The following is an 18,688-nucleotide window of genomic DNA, read 5'->3' as shown; positions in this document are numbered from 1 at the left end:
ACCTTGCTTGGGGGGAAAAGGAACTCCCAGAGTTGAGAGTGAAGAACTGATTCATTGTGACGATGCTGGGGGCTTGTCCAGGATTTGGTTGAGAATCTTCACTTGTGACAGTGCAGTAGCAGCAGACTATTCATTTGGGTGTAATTGCATTGCAGTGGATGGAAAGTTGTGTGGCATTGTGAAGGTGCCATTCAGACCTGTACCCTTGGTTCCAGGGTAGTGTATAGATAAAACAGTGTTGATTTTGATTTGTTTTTGTGAGTGGAAACTAAGCAGGAACAGGGTTGAGATAGTTTCCCTTGCATAGAATATAAGGTGCTAAAACACATTTCAGAATGAGAACTGCAGATATCAATATGGCCAGGCAACACTTCCTATCCAAACTGTTTATTAAAGGTGAATGGGTTGAACAAGAACATGAAATGTCACAAGCCAGAATGATGCAAGAGGTTACCTATACACATGTGGATATGTGGCAGGATAATGGACTGTTACATCAGACCCTGACAAAACTTTACATGACATAAAACAGCAAGGATGAGCACATTAAAATAGCTCATCTCACAGAATACATGTATTTACATATGCTGATCATGGAAGAAAGACCCCAGGATAGTGTGGACTCTGTGCAAAACCAGGCTGAGCTTTTGACTCAAGCCCAGAAAGAGCTGGAACAATAAGAAGCAAAAGCACAACAGAGATAAAACGTAGACAATATTATTGAAAAGTTAAAAGAAGAGTTGAAAGCACAGCAGCAAGACAATGGAGAGTGAGGGGTTTAGTGTTCTGCACTGCAAATGGGAGTATGAATAATGTGTTGAAAATCTGAGCGCAAGTCAACACAAATTAAATGAGCAGGTTGTTCATAATAAAGCCTGCTTAGAGGACATTTTCCCATTTCAAGCGCAGGTTAAATAATTGAAAGCGGAAAACAGCCAGTTTATTATTAAAGGGGTTGATTCTCACAGGGAATTTGATCAGATGTACCAGGATATGAATACCTTCACCTAAGAGAAAGCAGCTGAGCGAATAAAATGACAAATTAAGTCAAGAGAATAGTGCCCTGTTTCAGGAAGTGTGTCAGCTAAGCATGGATGCAGAGAAAAGCAAGTCATAATCTCAGGAACTGGCTGACAGTAAGTTACAAAATGCACAATTAACGGAACATGTGAGCCAAGCAAAGATTGACCTATAGCAGGCAACACATGCCAAAATTGCACAAGGGGAGGAGATTAGTCTCCTGAAAAAGTAACACTAGGAATATGCACAGACAATGCAAGCCTCACAGAAGGAAAATAAGTCCCATTGTGAAGAGAAAAATGGACGAAGAGACTGATTAATGGCACAAAGTAAAGTACTAGAAGCCACTCAAACACTGGTACCAGAATAAAAAATTCAGCTCTCTGCATATCACTAAGAGATAGAGATTGAGAAAAACAAATGTGAGAGGGTGGAAAGTGAAATAGCCAAAATCAAACAGGCTTTGAGGCCCCTGGCCAGTCAAGGTATGGAAAAGTGCCATCTGATGTTTTGACCAGGGTCCTCAAACCAACTCACCACCTCATATGTACAGAGGGCAGCTGACTTCACGCATACCGATTCTCAAGAACAGGGAAAAATGAGGAAACTGGACTCACTCAGGCTCGGTCAAATTGAGCTAGCCTGTATCAGATATTGATGAATATTCATCTCTATCAAGTAGACGGATTTAAACATACCCTGTCATGCAGGGATTTGGACTGGCAGAAAATTAAGTTACAAAGGATTCGAGTTTAGGCTTCAAAAGAGTATTTTAAAAAGCTCCACACATTCTGGGAGGTGGGGGGAATTTGCCACCATCCCTGGAAGAAGGGATAAGGAGGGTGAGTACTTTTCAGTGCAAAATGGGTAGTACAAGGGAGATAACCATGAGAGGCCACTGCACCACAAGAGAGAGTGTGGAATTTCTTGGAGGTATTCCCAGTCTCATAGAGGTAGGAAAAGCCTAGAGGACAGGGAATGTACCACCAATAGCAGCAGCTATGAGTGAGAGGATGAGCAGACTCAGGTGAAGTGGAAAACAAATTCTGCCAAACAGAAGATAGGTCTTGAGAAAGACACAATTCGGCAAATAAAGGCCAAAAAGAGGTTTATGATTTCCTACCATAAGAATGCCAAATATTTGGTGTGGGAGCATCTAGAGCTTGATGATGAAATTATGACTTCATTGGCTATTAAATGGGCATTTTCTCCTGAATACTCCAGCTTTTTAAAAGGCTAGAGGGCCAAGATCACCAAAAATGCTCCACCTTGAAGGTGGCCATTCTAAAACACTTTTCCATTCATAGAAATCCTCAAGAGGTCTGCAAGGTGGCCTACAACCTGTAGTGTGGGGAAGACCAAGAGCCTAGAGAGTTCATGCAGGAGCTGAAACAAGCATTTGCACAGGTAAACACCAATAACCGAGATTTCATTAACACATACTTCCATGCACTCCCAAAATACATCATGACCCAACTAATAAGGGATTTCCGTGAGCGTAGGACCCTGAATTGGTTGATAGAACAGGCCACCCAGATTTATGAGGTCCAAAATTCCTCTGAAAACAAAAACAAGTCTAAAAACCCCAAAGCATCAAGCACACCTGCCGCTGCAATGGTAGCAGAGGAGGTGAAACATGCTTTTAAATTGGACTTGGAGATGTGGGGTTCCTAAAAATACTCCTCCCAACAACAAGCAGAATGAGAGGCAGAGGAAACCCTTGGATCCAACTCCATTGAGTGGTAGCCAAGCAGGGCACCAGACCAACGCGCTATCAGGCCCTGCCACCTATATCGGTACAAGATACAAGAGTAACAGACCCATCCTGGGGTATGTATAGACTCCTCTGGCACAAGGGGGGGGGGCAATCATCTAAGCACTGCCCCAGGGAACCACACTCCAAACTTCCCTGTGGAGGGAAGAAATTCTCCACCCCCAACCTAAATTTCTTTCCCAGATACCTTTCTAACCCCAATTTCCAGAACAATCTTCTCTCTCACTGCTTTCTGGACAATAGATTCCCAAATCCAGGAGGAGGGAGACCTAGGATGGAAGGTTATCAGGGAAATTCTCAATACCTGAGCTACTCTGAGAGAAGTGACAGCTCCTTTCTGGGAGCAGCAAAGGTATGAATCAAGACCTCCATACCAACCAGAAAATATGTCACAACTGGAACGACAAGTCCAACAATAAGACCATGAACTAGGTCGCATGCTGAGGGCTCAGCAGAACCCTAAACTGGAAACTGCTTCCCAGAATAACTCAACATTCGGGTCTGGTGCTCGGGGCAATGGCAGGAAGAAAATTCTGACAACCAAAAGGTTCCAAAAGAGGGGGTCCGGGTGGAAGGGAGATACAAAGCCCTACAGGAAGCTTCCTTTGCCACCAGAAACAAAACCTCTGGAAACCTCTGAACCTGAACATGAATCTTCTGTTCCCGGAAAGCTGCAACCGAAAGAACAGACGGTAAATAAGAGAAATAGAAAGCCAAAAACAACCCACTTTGTGGAGGGAATCTGTATCATCCCATTTGATGGAGAAGAATCCCTGGAGAATTCAGGGAAGAACTTTTTTTTCTTTCAGGGATGGAAGGACCTCTCCCAAGGTAAAATGGGTCCCAAAATACCCGGATTTAGACTGGGTAGGTATGGATACCAACCTAGAGCAACACATTCTTAAACCCCAACAAGGTCACACAGATGATCCTGAAAGCAAAAGCACTGAGGTATCATCCCCCCAAACAGGTTCAGGTAACTGTCTCCAGGAAAAGGGACAGCAAAGAATCAGGGGTAAATGGGGATCCTAAATCTACTTGTTTCTAGGTGAAAAATCATTTTTACAGATTCCCGTACTCCAACTCAGAAAACTGTCCAAGACCACACAGTGCACATGTGTACATTAAGACACATCACTAATATATTTCCTGGCACTTATATACTTTTGGATCAGTGTAAGTCATTTGAATTCTTTCCATCTTTCTATTTTTCTATTCTTGAGTATACTTTCCTTGCTCTCCTAGTTGTGCGGTCTCTATATTTCGAGGCTTACGTCTTCTGCACTGCATTTTTTTCTTACTTTTTCACTTTTCTGTAGACTTTGGTTTTTTTTCGGCAGGTTCTTTAGGGATCATTATATCTATGTATAGATTGCAGCAGTACTCTCATTTCTTACTATATTCTGAGAAAATGAGTATCCCTCTTGACTGGGGTTTCAGCTCTAAACTTAACTTTGTTGCCTTATCGTTAGCATTAGATGCCCTAGGACAATTTTGCCTCTCTACAACTATGTTTTACACTATTCTTGAAATTAGTGTCCTCTTCACCCTAACTTTCTTCCAGATTGAACTAGCTCCTGTAATTAAAGTCACTTTGGAAAATTGGCACTACACGGCCGATCCCCAGCATTCACGTTTGAAGCAATATTCTGCAATATTCTTGCAACACCTGTTTGTGGTGGTATAAATCGTCTCACACCTCCATTCCTGTACAATCAGGTAACCTTTACTGTTTAAACCCTAATGAACAGCTTGGTTGGTATTCTGGTTGGTGTGTCATTGGATTCACGGGACCCCTACCCATCTAAGTTAAAATACCCCTTTGGGGCACCACACAAGTGGTCATATTGGAAGGAAGAAAGGACCCATTGGTTCTTTTCAAATACATAAGTGTATTTATGTTTTACTTACTAAGAACTAAGCTCGATGTAAACATATTAGAAGTATTTCTGTCTATATTCTACAAACCAAAAAGTGTTCCAATTTTCTTTGAATTTTCTTTCAATTTTCTCTCGATGTATAAATTACTTAGCATTTATGGTTTAATGTACAAATAGAATCTGACAGTCTTTCTGTAATACATATATCTTTTTATAGTCTGTTTAGGCCTATGAAGAAGGGGTATTTCTAATCGAAACGTGTCGCTACTTGAAAACGGACTACTGTCAACATTTCTTCAACTTATCTCTTTTCTGTAAAAATATTGTCACTGTTTTTGTATGCAATTTGTACTTTACAAAAAATATATATATACACATGAGTTTTACAAAACTTGCTGTGGTTGAAAATCATTATTTACATTCGAAACTCTAAAATCATTTTCCTTCGATTATAGTAGTTGGTTTGTCCAACACAAAATAGTGTGCAGAGGACGGGAGGATACAAAGATTGAATCTCTCCTTCTCTTTTTTTGTCATTTGTAGAGGTCTTGTGCCAGGATCTCAGTTCCTCTCCCACACCTTAAACTTAATTGAGAACTCGATGACTGTCTTAAAATTTTGCTATATTAGGAGTGCACCAACTTTGGAATCCTTTTCAAGACCACACAGTGTCAGAGTTCAATATAAAAAGTTAACCACCAAGCTGGCACAGAATGCACATTTTCTTTGCCCCCTTGAGGAGAGAGAAGGAAGGTTTTATGCTTCCGTCAAGGTAGAGGGTCAGTGTGCATTATCAGCAATGGTGGATACTGGATCCCAAGCCACCCTCCTGTCCAAAAAAGGCCTTTAACCAACTGAATTCAGGAAGGGGGGAGAGTCACCAAAATCCCCTCACACCTCTTCCTGAACAACTCCAACACTTTGATGGGAATTATATTTCTGTCAAAGGGACTGCAGATCTGGAGATAAAAATTGGCTGTCATAGAGTGAAACACCAAGTGATTGTCATCACTCCAGAGGGCACACCTTGTCTTTTGGGGAATGACCTCCTTCGGAGGATGTCACACCTGATTGACTGTGTGAACAAGGTCCTCTGGACTCAGACTAACTGGCCAATCAAATTAACAAAGCACACATGATGTGAGTTTGAATGGCACATGCCACATGATTGAACAGCGGTCCAACAAAATGGAATTCCATTTTAGGAACAAACACGTCCCAGCCATCACTGTCAGCTCTGTAGGAGAACAAACTGGTGATGGGAACCCTTCTCCATTTTAGAAAATCTGCCTCCCTCCCACTTTTACGTGGCATTCCACACTGGAGGGAAATACTCTGAAGTTCTATACCAATCCACAACCTGAGGAAAACCCAAATCCCATGACAAAAGATGATGAAAATCCAGTTCAAAGTTTGACCGACATCCAGATAAAGGGTGAACAGCTTTTTTCTCCGATGCAGATAAATGAAAGGGAGGAGCCTGTTCTCTGCAGAGTATGACCGAATAAGCATTATTCAGGAAACTCCCAAATGATCAGACCATTCCCAAATTTAGATTGATTGATATCCTGCCTAGCATGTGCATGCTCAAAATGTCCATTGGCAACAAAAGCATAGAACAAACCCTGGTCCCGACTGGGTGGTAACCCCATGGGCTTTAACAACACTGCAAAATAATTCCAGTCAGCTAATTTGCTGCCTTATGCAGTTGAAGTTGAAGTGAAAGAACAGGTTACCATCTCAGAGCCGGTAGGATCATTTCCAATTCCTCTAAAAATTAAGCAAAGACAGAACCTCAAAAACAAGTAAGTAGACCTATATACGTTTGAATTATCATCTCCAACAGCAAGGTTTGTATTTACATCCGACACCCCTAGTTGACCAACAACACAACACCATTTGAATATTGGTGGGTAACAGCGACGATTGAAGTATCACTTTGGGCTCAGACACCTTTATTGGAATGGCGGTTGAGGCCCAATTGTATTCTATTGATTTAGGTAACAAGATCATTGGACCAATTCCCAATGACTGCTTACATATCAATGACGGTATCCCTATGGAAAAGAATTTCACCAGGCAAGGAAGGAATTTCCTTGCCCTTGTGGTGTGGAAGAGGTGACATGTGACATCAGGAAGGATGGGTGGTATTCTGTGTCAACAGTGACTACCTCCCATCCTTGGAACCTCACGTCCAAACCAAAACCATAACAAGAGATATCTCCACCCAACTGGAGGATACCACCAAAATTGAGAAGCCCAAAGTCTTTCCAGGCTTTAAGCAGATGGTCAAAGAACAAATCAACCTCGCTGATACCTGTGAGACAGAGGAGCAAAAACAGAAGCTGAAACAGGTGTTACTGGATTTTCAGGATGTCTTTGCAGTGGATTAATATGACTGTGGACTCACAGAGATACATTCAACCACCATACCCATGGACCCTGAGATGACTGCAGTATTTGAGAAGCAATAACGGTTACCGCTCGCGTCTATGGAGTTACTCACAGAGATTATTGAAAACATAGAAGTACCTTTAACAATCAGGTACTGTGGTTCTCAAACTCAATGGGTAATGGAGACTTTGCGTAGACCTTTGGGAGTTAAATAAATGGGTCCACATGTCAAGATGGCCCCTTCCCTACATTGACCAGGGACTGGCCCAGATCCAAGGGTCAAAGGTGTATACCGCCATTGACATGACCAACAGTAACTGGACAGTATCCGTGAGTAGGGAAGACCAGTATAAGGTTGCCTTTACCTTCAGGGGGCAGCTATACACGTGGACCCAAACATGCTTTGTATACATAAACTTTGGCAATGGATTTAACATCTTCCTGCATAAAGTCATGTCCGATTTGAGGCAAAAGGAGAAACCTCTCCTATGTAGATGATGTCCTAATCAAGAGTTTAACTGTGGAGGTACACATAGCTGAAATACGCTATGTTCTGAACCCAGTTGCAGACAGCTGGAGCAAAACTGTCTTTTCAGAAGGCACAGTGTTGTAAAACCTGTATGAACTTCTTAGGGTTATGAAATCAACCCTGAGGGTCTCAGTCCCCAGGTGAAAAAGGTGAAAGCATTATTGAAGGTGAAAGACCCTTCTACTCTGTGAGAACTGGAAGCCTTCTTGGATTTACTAATAATAGTAGAAAGCATACCAAAAGCATGACAAGGTCAATGAAGTAATCCTGTACGAGAGGAAGACTTTGTCCTCTGGGGAGAAGAAATGCAACAATTGTGAAAAGGCACTCCTGGCATTGCGTGGGCGTTGAAGAATTACCGCCCATTTATCCAGGGGAAGCCCATCATTGTCCAGACTCCTCACCAACCTTTGCAATTTCTGCAAAGTGACCGAATCCAAACAGGGAATGTGAGATATTACAGAATTAATTCCTGGATTCTATCCATGCAAGGATTTCCTGTGGACGTCAGATATGGCCAAAAAAAGAAGAGTCCCGTAGCACAAGGAATGCCTGACTTGCTTGACTGTGCTCAAGAAAACTGTCTCAAGGTAAAAAGTTTAAGAACCAATGACAACATAGAGGCGTACCTTACTTTGCTGCACAAAGTTTATGAGGAAGACACATGTCAGGTAATTCTCTATAGTTTATGTAGATGGGTGCTCCTACCATGTTGACATTCAAAGGGATAAAAAATGAGTGGCTAGCATAGGGAATGCCTGCATGAATGATGTCCGGGAACCCACTTCTGGGTACAAAAGAGGTCCTCAAAGTAGTCAGGTGGCAGAGTTGATGGTGGTACATCTAGCCATCCTCACTGCCGTGCAACACCAACTCAAAGAACTGGTCATAATCACTGATTCAGATTATGTTAGCAATGGGTTAGTGGAACACCTGATTAATTGGAAACATTGAGGCATGCTGCATGTAAACAATAAACCGCTAAAGCATGGGAAATGAATGAAATCAATCGATGATCTGGTAACCTCAAAAGAGATGACCATCTCTTGGAAAAAGATCAGAGGTCACTCCAAAATAGAGGGACCCGACAACACTGGAAATTACTTGCCAACCAGGTGGGCACAACCAGATGACAGAATCTGATTATATTGGTAAGGAGGAACTCCGGGTGTTGATGAAGTTTTCAACAATGTTCAGAATACAAGACAGTTTGTTGGTACAAAGATCCATATCTGGATGTGACCAGTGGGTGGTACCTGCTTAATTCTGAAGCCTGATGTTAAGGGGGGGATTTCATATAATATAAGAAATTGTACACAAGGTCGTATATTGGTGACACATGGGCCAGGATCTCGACATCTACTTAAAGGGGTGTCTGCTGTGTGCTCAGTTTCAGCCAAGTTCTCTCACACACAGAGCTCCCCTAAAGAAAAGGGGAATGATACTGCCTTGGTCAGATTAGCAAGTCGATTTCATCGGGCCAGTGATTCTCTCCTCTAGAGGAAACAAGTTGGTAGAATGTCATCCGGCCCCAAATTATAAGGTGGAGACGGCTGCTGCACTAATGATCAACCATATCTTCTCTTGTTTTGGTCTTCCCGAAAGGATTGAGTCAGACCGAGGAAGTCATTTTACCAGCGAGTTGATAATAATAATAATTTAGCATTTATATAGTGATACGAACTCTCAGGTATCCGAGTGCTGCTTATTATTACTCACGGTGTGTGGTGCTCATTTATCGACCTGGGAAGGATGAAAGGCTGAGTTTGGCCAAGCTGGGATTCAAACCTGCATCAGCAGGCTCTGCACAGATGTCAAAGCGAGTGCTCTACCAAGATGTGGGAGATACTAGGGGTAAAGAGAAAACTCCACATTGCCTACCACCCAGCCTCGAGCAGGGGGTTGAGAAGTACAATAAAACAATTGTGGGCATCTTGCGAAGTTCCTGACATACTCTGGACCAAGTTGGGACATCCAATTACCGCTTATCCTAATGGCCATTAGGTCCAAGCCATCTTCTTCAAACTAAGTGTCTCAATTTTAGCTCATGACTGGATGAAAAATGGTGTTACCTTAGCATCTGCTCTACCTAACTCAAGAGCGGACCCAGATCAATGTGTCCACTACCCATGAGTACATGGAGAATTTATCGAAACAGCTTCAGCACATTTTTGCATACGCTCAGCACAATATACAAAGGAACCAGACCAAGGAGAGGAAGTTCATGCCCTCTTGGTTCGATGCCTTTGAAATTCTTGATAAAATCTCACCTGTCGCCTCTGAGATCTGAAACAATAAAGGAGAACATAAGGAAGAGAAATGGGTCCATAGCAATCATTTGAAGAGGTGTCACCCCAGAAAGAGTTACGACTGATTGAAGATCCCAGTGAGGGTAGTGCCCAGGAACCATCTGAAGAATGAAAGTAAAGAATGGAAACTCAGATGGGGAATATCCCACATGAACAGGGAGTAAAAGAATGTATACTCACAAAGAATGTATAAAAATAAAAATAAAATCTAAATAATATGTATAGAAATGTTCTTTTAAAGTAACTCAAAGTCAATCTGTTATGTGATGTTGTTTTGTTGTTGAAGTTGGATGCCTATTTACCGGGGAAAGAAGTACTGTATACAATACTTAAACTCTCTTTTACTCTCAACTGATTGAATAAATCCTTGCCTTCACAGCTTGCGGGTAGGAGTTTTCAAAAAGGGATGGGTTCCAGGACGAAAACCCAAAATCCAAAAAGAGTGGAGACCAGAACACCACTGGACAGGAAAAGAGCAGACTTGCTCTAACAAGGAAGTTCAGGGAATGAGCCAAAGCAAAAAGATAAAACAAAAACCCCACTCTCCCTTGCTCTTTTCTTCGGGCCAAATGAGTCAAAGACCCAGGAATGGGACTTGTGGGGTAAAGAGATAGCCCCAGCGCGACAGAGGTGAAGCTGGCTAGTGTGCAGTTCCATCGAAATTTAAAATCCAATACAAAATAGTGATATCGACATAAGGCCTAGTAAAATGGAAAGAAATGATGAAAAACTGTTGCAGTGCACATGGAAAGAAAAAACTCATTGGAAACACTGCACATTTGGAAGATTAAAAGGAGGAATGATGCCTGACATTTAAGAAATAAAGTCAAGTGACAGATTCCGGTTATCAGGAATAAAGATACTTCATATTCATCATATAAAATGACAGCCTGCAAAGAGAAAAGCCTATTTCGATTTTATAACAGTGACACTGATTTCCTATGTTAACCATGGCCTATTTGTGTGCATTAGATTAAGAATGCATCTCCCTCTGTTCTTATATAGTAGAAAAGAAAGATTATATTTTAAACCCCATGCCCAGATCACATGTTGAAATGTTACATGTAAGCACATCTTATTGATGTAAAGCTGTTTTTTTCTGATGTGTGCATGCATCTGGTGTTTTCCCCACTGAACTAAAAGGTTTGTGCTTTGAAAACCTAATCTCACAACCTTTGGCTGTGGACCCCTAGGAGAAGAAGGTCCGGGTTTCAAATTATATGCTAAAATATACAATGGAGTAGATCAAAAATATGGGATTTACAGATAACATGACCAACAGAAATAGCCCTTAAGGTCAAACCTCCCCAGACATTGTGCATTAGCTCAGAAGAAAGACCTTTGAAGTAAAGGAGGAAGAGGGTAGAATAAACATTGGCCCAGCAGATGACCTGGTCACATGTTTAAAGGTAAATGCAACTTAAGGCAAGAAATGGTGGGGGACATAAGAGTGAAACTACGCAGTGAAATTGATTAAAATTGGACTCCTTTTTCCCTAGTAAAAAAGAAAATCGTACAGCCTGGATTCATAATAAAGCATATAAAGAGCCCGTGGGGGCCATTTAAAAAAAAAATGTGTGTGATGGATGTAATTTAAGTTATGATGAAAAATAAGATTTTGCCATTTTACACATCTGAAGAACTGGAGAAATTGATAGAGTGATAGGCGGTGAAATTAAAGATGGAAGTATGTAGTGTCACAGTAGTAAATATTACGGTGCAAAAAACGATAGCTTTGCCCAGGAAGGCAATGCCGAAATAACATTAATATTGTCTGACTTGCCATTAAAATGTAGAATCCAAAAATATATAGGTTTATGCAATTATCTGAAAATTCAGGGTAGCTGCTACGTTGTGAGATTTTTCATCACAAAAAGGTAAAACCCACCTGTCATTTATGGATGATGCATTTTTACTCCTCCTTTAGCTTCCATAACCCATACCTCTCAACTTCGGGTCCTATCAGCAAGTAGGCGTCTAAGGGGGAGGTGAAGGGAGAGTGCTAGCCAATCCTTACCGTGGGAATTATGATAATTCAGAAGTGTCATCATCCCTATAAGAGGTCCATTTTGCAAAAGAACAGAGCTTTTTTCCACTTTATTCCTGGAGGTAGTCTACTGCCGGACTCTTGCAAGGAACAACTAGCAGAGAGGTCTCAATCCTTGCACGGGAGACAGTGACAGGGAGATCTAGAAGCTAGTTGGGACCCCATCAGAGGAGCCAGAGGAAATCTGGGTGCAGGAGAAAGTGCTTGACTGAAGCCCTTGACCAGATCTTTCCAGTGATGCTCCATAATCAAGACCTCCAATGTAAGTAGATATATCCTAAAGCATTCAAAAATGTGGTGGGGGGAATGCCAGCCTTACTCTCCATCTCGCATAGCTGGTTGGGAGGGTGGTACTGGGAAGACCCTTGGCACATTTTATTAAATCCAATTCAAATGTATTCCACTATAGAAAATCACCCTATACAATTAAATTGAATTGTGTTTGGAACAACCTGCCTTAATTCAGTCTAGTCCATTAAATTGTGAGGAGGGGTTACGCTGTGTAGATGCTTAGCACATTGAATTTAAATTAAATCAATTAATTCCCCTATAGAAATAAATGGGATGAGTGTTGTTAGAGTTTGAAACAAAGAAAGTTCATGTCCAGTGTGTTTGAGCCGGTATAGACAATAAAGACTTGGGTAACTGTTCTTCTGAAACCCCTGCTTTCTGTCCAGAATGGGGGTCCTGAAGTACAAAAGAAGTAATCCTAAAATGCTACCTTCTCAAGTGAATGGGGAGGGGTAAAATAAACCTTCCCATTTATTCCCTTGTATTTAAAACAAGACTCTCCAAACCATGCATTTCCTTTGAAAACTAATTGTGCAAAACAAATGTTCTTCTTCATTGCCAGTGATTCCATCAGAATTACAAAGCCTTCCATCTCATTTGTATGTGTGGTGCTAAACGAAATTTCCCATTTATTCCTTTCCATCCCAAACGAGAGTCCCAAAGCACTGCCTGTCCTTTAAATGTGTGTTGAAAAATGATTAATTTTCCATTGAGTTCCTTTTCCCAACCTTGCTTTAAACAGTTTTCCCATTGAGTTGCTTTCTCAAACATTGCCTTTCTCAAAATAAAGCCAAAGTGATGTTTCCATTGTATTGTGAATTTTTACTATTGGTTAATTTGCTATTTAATCTGAGGAAAGTATTGACTGCAGATTTAAAAAATCTACCTGTGTTGTTTTAACAACGGAAAGTAATTTGGAGATGTAATATGGTGTAGTGCCACTGCATTGGTGGTTGAAGTTTTAGTTGGTGACGTAGAGGGTATTTTTTGGGGTGGTGCGAGATGGGTTTGAGGCCTCACTAAAGTTTAATCCGTATAAGAGCTTTGGGTGTCCACCACCTTGCTTGGGGGGGGGGGTGGAACGCCATGAGTTGAGAGTGACTGCATGATTAATTGTGAAAAAGATCAAGGGACAGTTTGTGCCATTTGAAATATGCCAGAACAGTGTGCTTACATGGTGGCATGGACATACTCTTCTGACATGACTTGTACCTCAGCTGCAAGTGGTCACGCATACACTGCACTTTGTCCACAGGTAGTGTGGGTTTTGAGGTGGGTAGATGATGCACGTGGGTTTGTAGCCACCAAATGAGCTTTTTGGCATTTGCGTGGTCACTCTGCCAGGCGCCCTTTTATTTAAAAGGGTGCTTTTTCTGTAATTTTATTAGTGGCATTGTGCTTCTCACTGGGGTAAGCGAGGGACACTTACCACTGCTGCCCAGGTCAGGACCTTAAAGTTTGTGTTGGAGGAGCCAGTGGCATCGTGCCTGATGGTCACTCCCTCACGCTGTGCTCCCCACTCCACTCACTGACCTGGGTGCGTTGCTGGATGCCGGGCCACCGAGGTGTGCTGTCACTGTCCTAGTACACAGGGAGGCCTCGGTCCTGTGCGCTCGACGTCTGGGCAACCTTCCCTTCCCATGCGCTGGTCCATCGGTGCATGTCGCCAGTGTAGTGTCTCTGTTGTGGGCATCCCGGGCTTAGCTGGGAGTACACTATGTGTGGGCCACACACAGGATGTAAATAATGGGAGACTACATTATGAGGCTAACATGTCTCTAATAACACTGTGACAGAAAAGACAACCTAATTTAAATGTTTTCCACTGTAATATCTGTACTATTAATTATCATATAATGTTGCCTGTGCAAAGATCAACTAGTCAGTGAGGTCATGTTTTACCATCCCTGCATCCAGGGACCTGGTTCAGTGGGAGGCATAGTGACAGATGCCAGAGCCACAAAACAATAGCATTTTTTCAATAATTATTATAATAATTCTTTCATAACATGCTTAATACCAACAAGTGGTTTCTAGGCACGGTATCAGGATTCAAACCTGTGTTGCACTGCGTTGTCTTGCTTGCAAGACAAATGCTTTGCCCTGAGCTATTCTTGCTTTCATGCTAATATAATGCTACTGAAAACACTCACTAGGGTCATATGCAGAGGAGAGGCTAGAAGGACATGTGAACTATGTTCAAAATGTTGCTAATTGAAGGGTAATTGTGCCTTGAGCAAATCACTTCTTAGTTCATTCTAGCAAAGTAGTGGCTGGTTTGGAATCATTTTATTTTCCTTGCTTAGTATGCATTTATACAAGTGTCATAGACACCAGCATTCTTCCTGTAGCCAGGTGCGATCCATTTTGGCAGCGAATCTTGGGAAAGAGCCTCTTTGTGCAATTATCTCCCCCACCCAGCACCGAAAGTCGCAGCAAAGGATGGTCCAATTTGATACAAGCCTGGTTAATCAAGCCTGGTATGATGATATGAAAGCATTTTCTATTCCAGGATGACGATGGAGTGTATATGTGGTGGGGCAGATCTGTTCTTTATACACCCAGGTGTCCAGGATTGCTTCTCACTGGCCAGTACAGTGTCATGGATAGAAGTATCAACGATATATCACCCCCCACCAAAAACACACATGAATGGACAGACCTTTCCTTCAGGGTATATCCTGTAGGGGTAACGTAGGGACAATCTTCGGGGTGGGTCTCACTGTGAAGTCTTGTAGTGTAGGAGAGGTCCAATAGACATCATGGAGTTGCTAGTTGAAAGAGGCAACAGTACTGATCAATATCCAAGGAACGGCCAGAAACCCAATTGCCAAACCTGGGAGAAAGAGATAGCCTTTGCAATAACTAAGTGTTTGGGGGAAGTTACGTGTGACAAAGTACCTTTCCTTACTATGGGGACATCTGGTGGTGTTTCCAAATTTGCTAAGGACCTCCCCTGTCTAGTGGGTTACAGACATGGGGATGGTATGTGGAGGATCAACTGGTCGCCATCACTTCGCCCGAGAGATTGAGAAATTGACAGCCACATACTTCATAAAGATACCCTCATCCCTCTATCCAACTGCATTGCAAAGTAAATTGCAACATTTCACAGTAAAATGTACCCCCTCCCCTAGGTATGCATGGAGAAATATAGGGTCTGTCTTCCCCAGAAACTGTTGTTATTGCTTCAAGGTACTTGCAACACTAACCAGTAGTCCCAGTTAAGAAATGACTCTGATGAGAATATCAGATGCTGCTATCCATGCTAAGTCAGACATGAACAGCGAATCCAAGTAGTTGGACCAGATTTATGAAGCTTCAAACCACCTGCCACATATCCCATCCAATACACAACATATAACCTTGATCTCACTGAGAATGTAAAACCTGACGAATCCCATGGTTTCAATAATGATCAAGCACAGCTGCAAACCACAAAACCTGTTGACTAGCACATGGAGCACAAACAACAGTATTTGAGTGTTTGAAGGAGGAGGTTGGAGAAGGTGTTTGAAGTGAGGATGTGCTTTTGAAAGGAGAGAATTTGGAGAGACCAAGGGACAGAGAAGGAGGCTGGAGAAGAGAGACAAAAAAGAGACATCTGAGAAAAGAGGGTTAGAAGAGGAATGTGGGGGTTGAGAGGAACTTGAGGAATGTAATGGTGTGCCACATGGTGCTCAGGCCAGTTAAGATATGTGAGCTGGTGCTGCACCATTGGCCCTGCTGAAGCTGTCTCCTTGTATCTGGCAGCACGGAGAGTATCCTTTGAATGCTCCACATGCAGTAAGAGCACAGGAGACAGCATAGGTTGCTAACGGACCACAGTTGCAGCACACTGTGGGGCTCCCACACTGGGAGGAGATCTTACTGCAAGAAATCACAGTACTTATCTGCTTACTCTATTGTCCTGCATCTTCTTCCCTCCAGAGAACTGTCACCACGACAAGGAGGTTGTTGGAAGTCATAAAGATGAGGCTGGTGTAGTTTGTCAGGAAGAGATTGCAAGTCATCTGGAGGAGGTTGGTGGAGAATTTTAGAAGGAGATTGGAAGACATCAGGGAGAGGGTGGTGTAGAATATCAGGAGGAGATTGGAAGTCATGAGGCAGAGTTTGGAGAAGAACTTCAGGAGGAGGTGTAGCAGAAGTCTAATAAAGAAGTACAGGAGACTAGCAAGGTGATAGCTAGTAACAACAGAAAGTAGCTACCGGCACACTTGGCCCAAGACAGAATATAGAGGTGAGAACCTGGCTTGAAGAAGTGGTGGGATAAGGAAGAATCACATTGCATGGTATCAAAGAGGAGCAGGACCAGGCGATGAGAAGGCCCTCTAAACCTCTAACCCTCACCAGTGGAAACTGAAAATGGCAAATACTGTTGACTCTGTCCTAAAGACAAGAAGAAGCTCCAACTGAATTTGTAACTCATGGCTGAGACACAGCAGTGTCTACATGAATTACAAGGTGAACCCGCAGTGGCAAGCCATAGAACATGTATTAAGAGTACCTCAGAGACCATGAGTGTCAGTTTCAGTGTGATCACCTAATTTCAGTGTGAGGATCAGAAGAGATTCCAGCAGGTGGGTGACACAATTGTTTTTGTCTTTCTATGGAAGTGTGTGGATGAGATATGTGCCATCAAGTAGTGCCTGGGAGAAGGAGCAGGATGAACTGCACATCTCTGGGGGCAGCATGTGGGAGAGTCACACTTGCATTACTTTTTTGTGAGAGGAAGGAGCAAAGAAGTGGGCAGGAAGATGATAAACCCGTGTGAAAAAACAGAGGGGGTTTTACTGTCTAGACCCCGGGGATCCCTTACTAAGGTGTCCAGGGCACGGCCATCGCCTTTGGATTTCAACCATGGGGGTGGACAAGTGTGGGAGGATCATCTGGGTGAGGGGTCCTCGGGAAGTGGGTGAGGAACGCCCTATGGCAAGACATGGTATCCCCCTGCCCTATCCTATTTTATAGGCAATTCCAACTTCCCAGATCACCCTTTCCTACACAAACACTGCACCGAGGAAGAGGTGGTATGAGACTAAAAGGAGTACCACCTATGCTATACATTGGATATGTCCCACAAATAAGATCGGGCAGGGTCAGGCACTTGACCTTAATTACAAACACCTGGCACATATTAGCTCTCCCCACATGGTTAAAAGGTAGAACACTGAGACGCACACTGAGCAAGGCAATGTACGAGAAGGAGCAGTTCTTCCAGGTTGACGGCGTACCAGGTGGAGCAGAGCGACAGGCTGAGGGACAGAACCGAGGTACAGAGAAACTTTCAACACCCTGGCTAGAGATCATTACCTCCGAAGGACCTTGAAGGTTGCACAGGGAAAACCAGCTAGTGTTTCAAGGATACCAGCCATCCTAACGGGTGAACGGCAGTGTTGGGGATGTGCAGCGGCATTAGAGGTATTAGCCTTGACTTCAGGATCAAAGGCACAAAAGCAGAAAAAGAATTAACACAGCCAGTGAGTTGATGAAAGCACAGAAAGTCTGTCCTGTGTAAAATGAAACTTGATGGGGACAGTATCCGATGAATGAAGGTTGCGCGTGTGCCGATAGGACGCGAGAAAAAGCAAAGAATTGTAAATTAAAGATACAAAGTAACAGAGTGGTCTGGCGAAAAAAGATTGCACAATTGGAGATCTCTGTGAAATTTCCGATGCTGTAGAAGTGGCGGGAAGAGAAAGAAACTGAGATGTGAGATTTGAGCTGTTGTTAGGTTTGTTCCCACCAGAAGGAAACCTGTATGTGAGAGATATCTTTGAACTTTGAAATACGTACTGTGCTCTTAACTATATTTACCAAGGAGAGAAAAAGTGACGTTTGTGGAAAGCAGGTTGAAGTGGTCATACCAAGGTAAGAGCAAAAGCGACAGCGGGAGGAAAGTTAATGGAGGCTTGAGCCCGATGGAGGTAATCCTATGAAGGTGTGATTGAAGCTTGGGGAAGGGAACACCCACAAATTGTTATTGAAAGGTTGGAGCCCGGCGGAGGGAAACTTATAGTGAATTGTGGTAACCAAAAGGAAACACACTTTTGTTGAACTGTATTACAAGCTGGTGACCTGGGCTGGAGCAAGAGAAAGCCGAGAGGTCCAGCAGATAAACTAGTGACTTTTCATGAAGGCCAAGTGGGCTCTGGTCCACAAAACGAACTGCAACCTTGTGTCTGAAGCCAGAGTGTGTCATACGGTCCAAGTGTGCCTCCTTACCCTGTGCTACAAAACATGGTGTACGGATTTTACTAAGCCATACTGGCATTTCTTTTGAACACTGATTTTCCTTTTTCCATTACACATTCCCTTTACACATTTATTGTATTAGAAGGAGGGCAGGCATGGGCCATTTTATTTGACAAAGGACTGACTAGGACTGTATTTGCTTTTTGTTTGATGGTCAAGAATACTCCCATCTTAGTTAAAGGGCAAGAT

This window comes from Ambystoma mexicanum, chromosome 5q (genome assembly GCF_040938575.1).
Source record: "Ambystoma mexicanum isolate Mex_15411 chromosome 5q, UKY_AmexF1_1, whole genome shotgun sequence".
In the NCBI taxonomy this organism is placed as follows: domain Eukaryota; kingdom Metazoa; phylum Chordata; class Amphibia; order Caudata; family Ambystomatidae; genus Ambystoma; species Ambystoma mexicanum.
Note: the sequence above shows the minus strand (reverse complement) of the source record.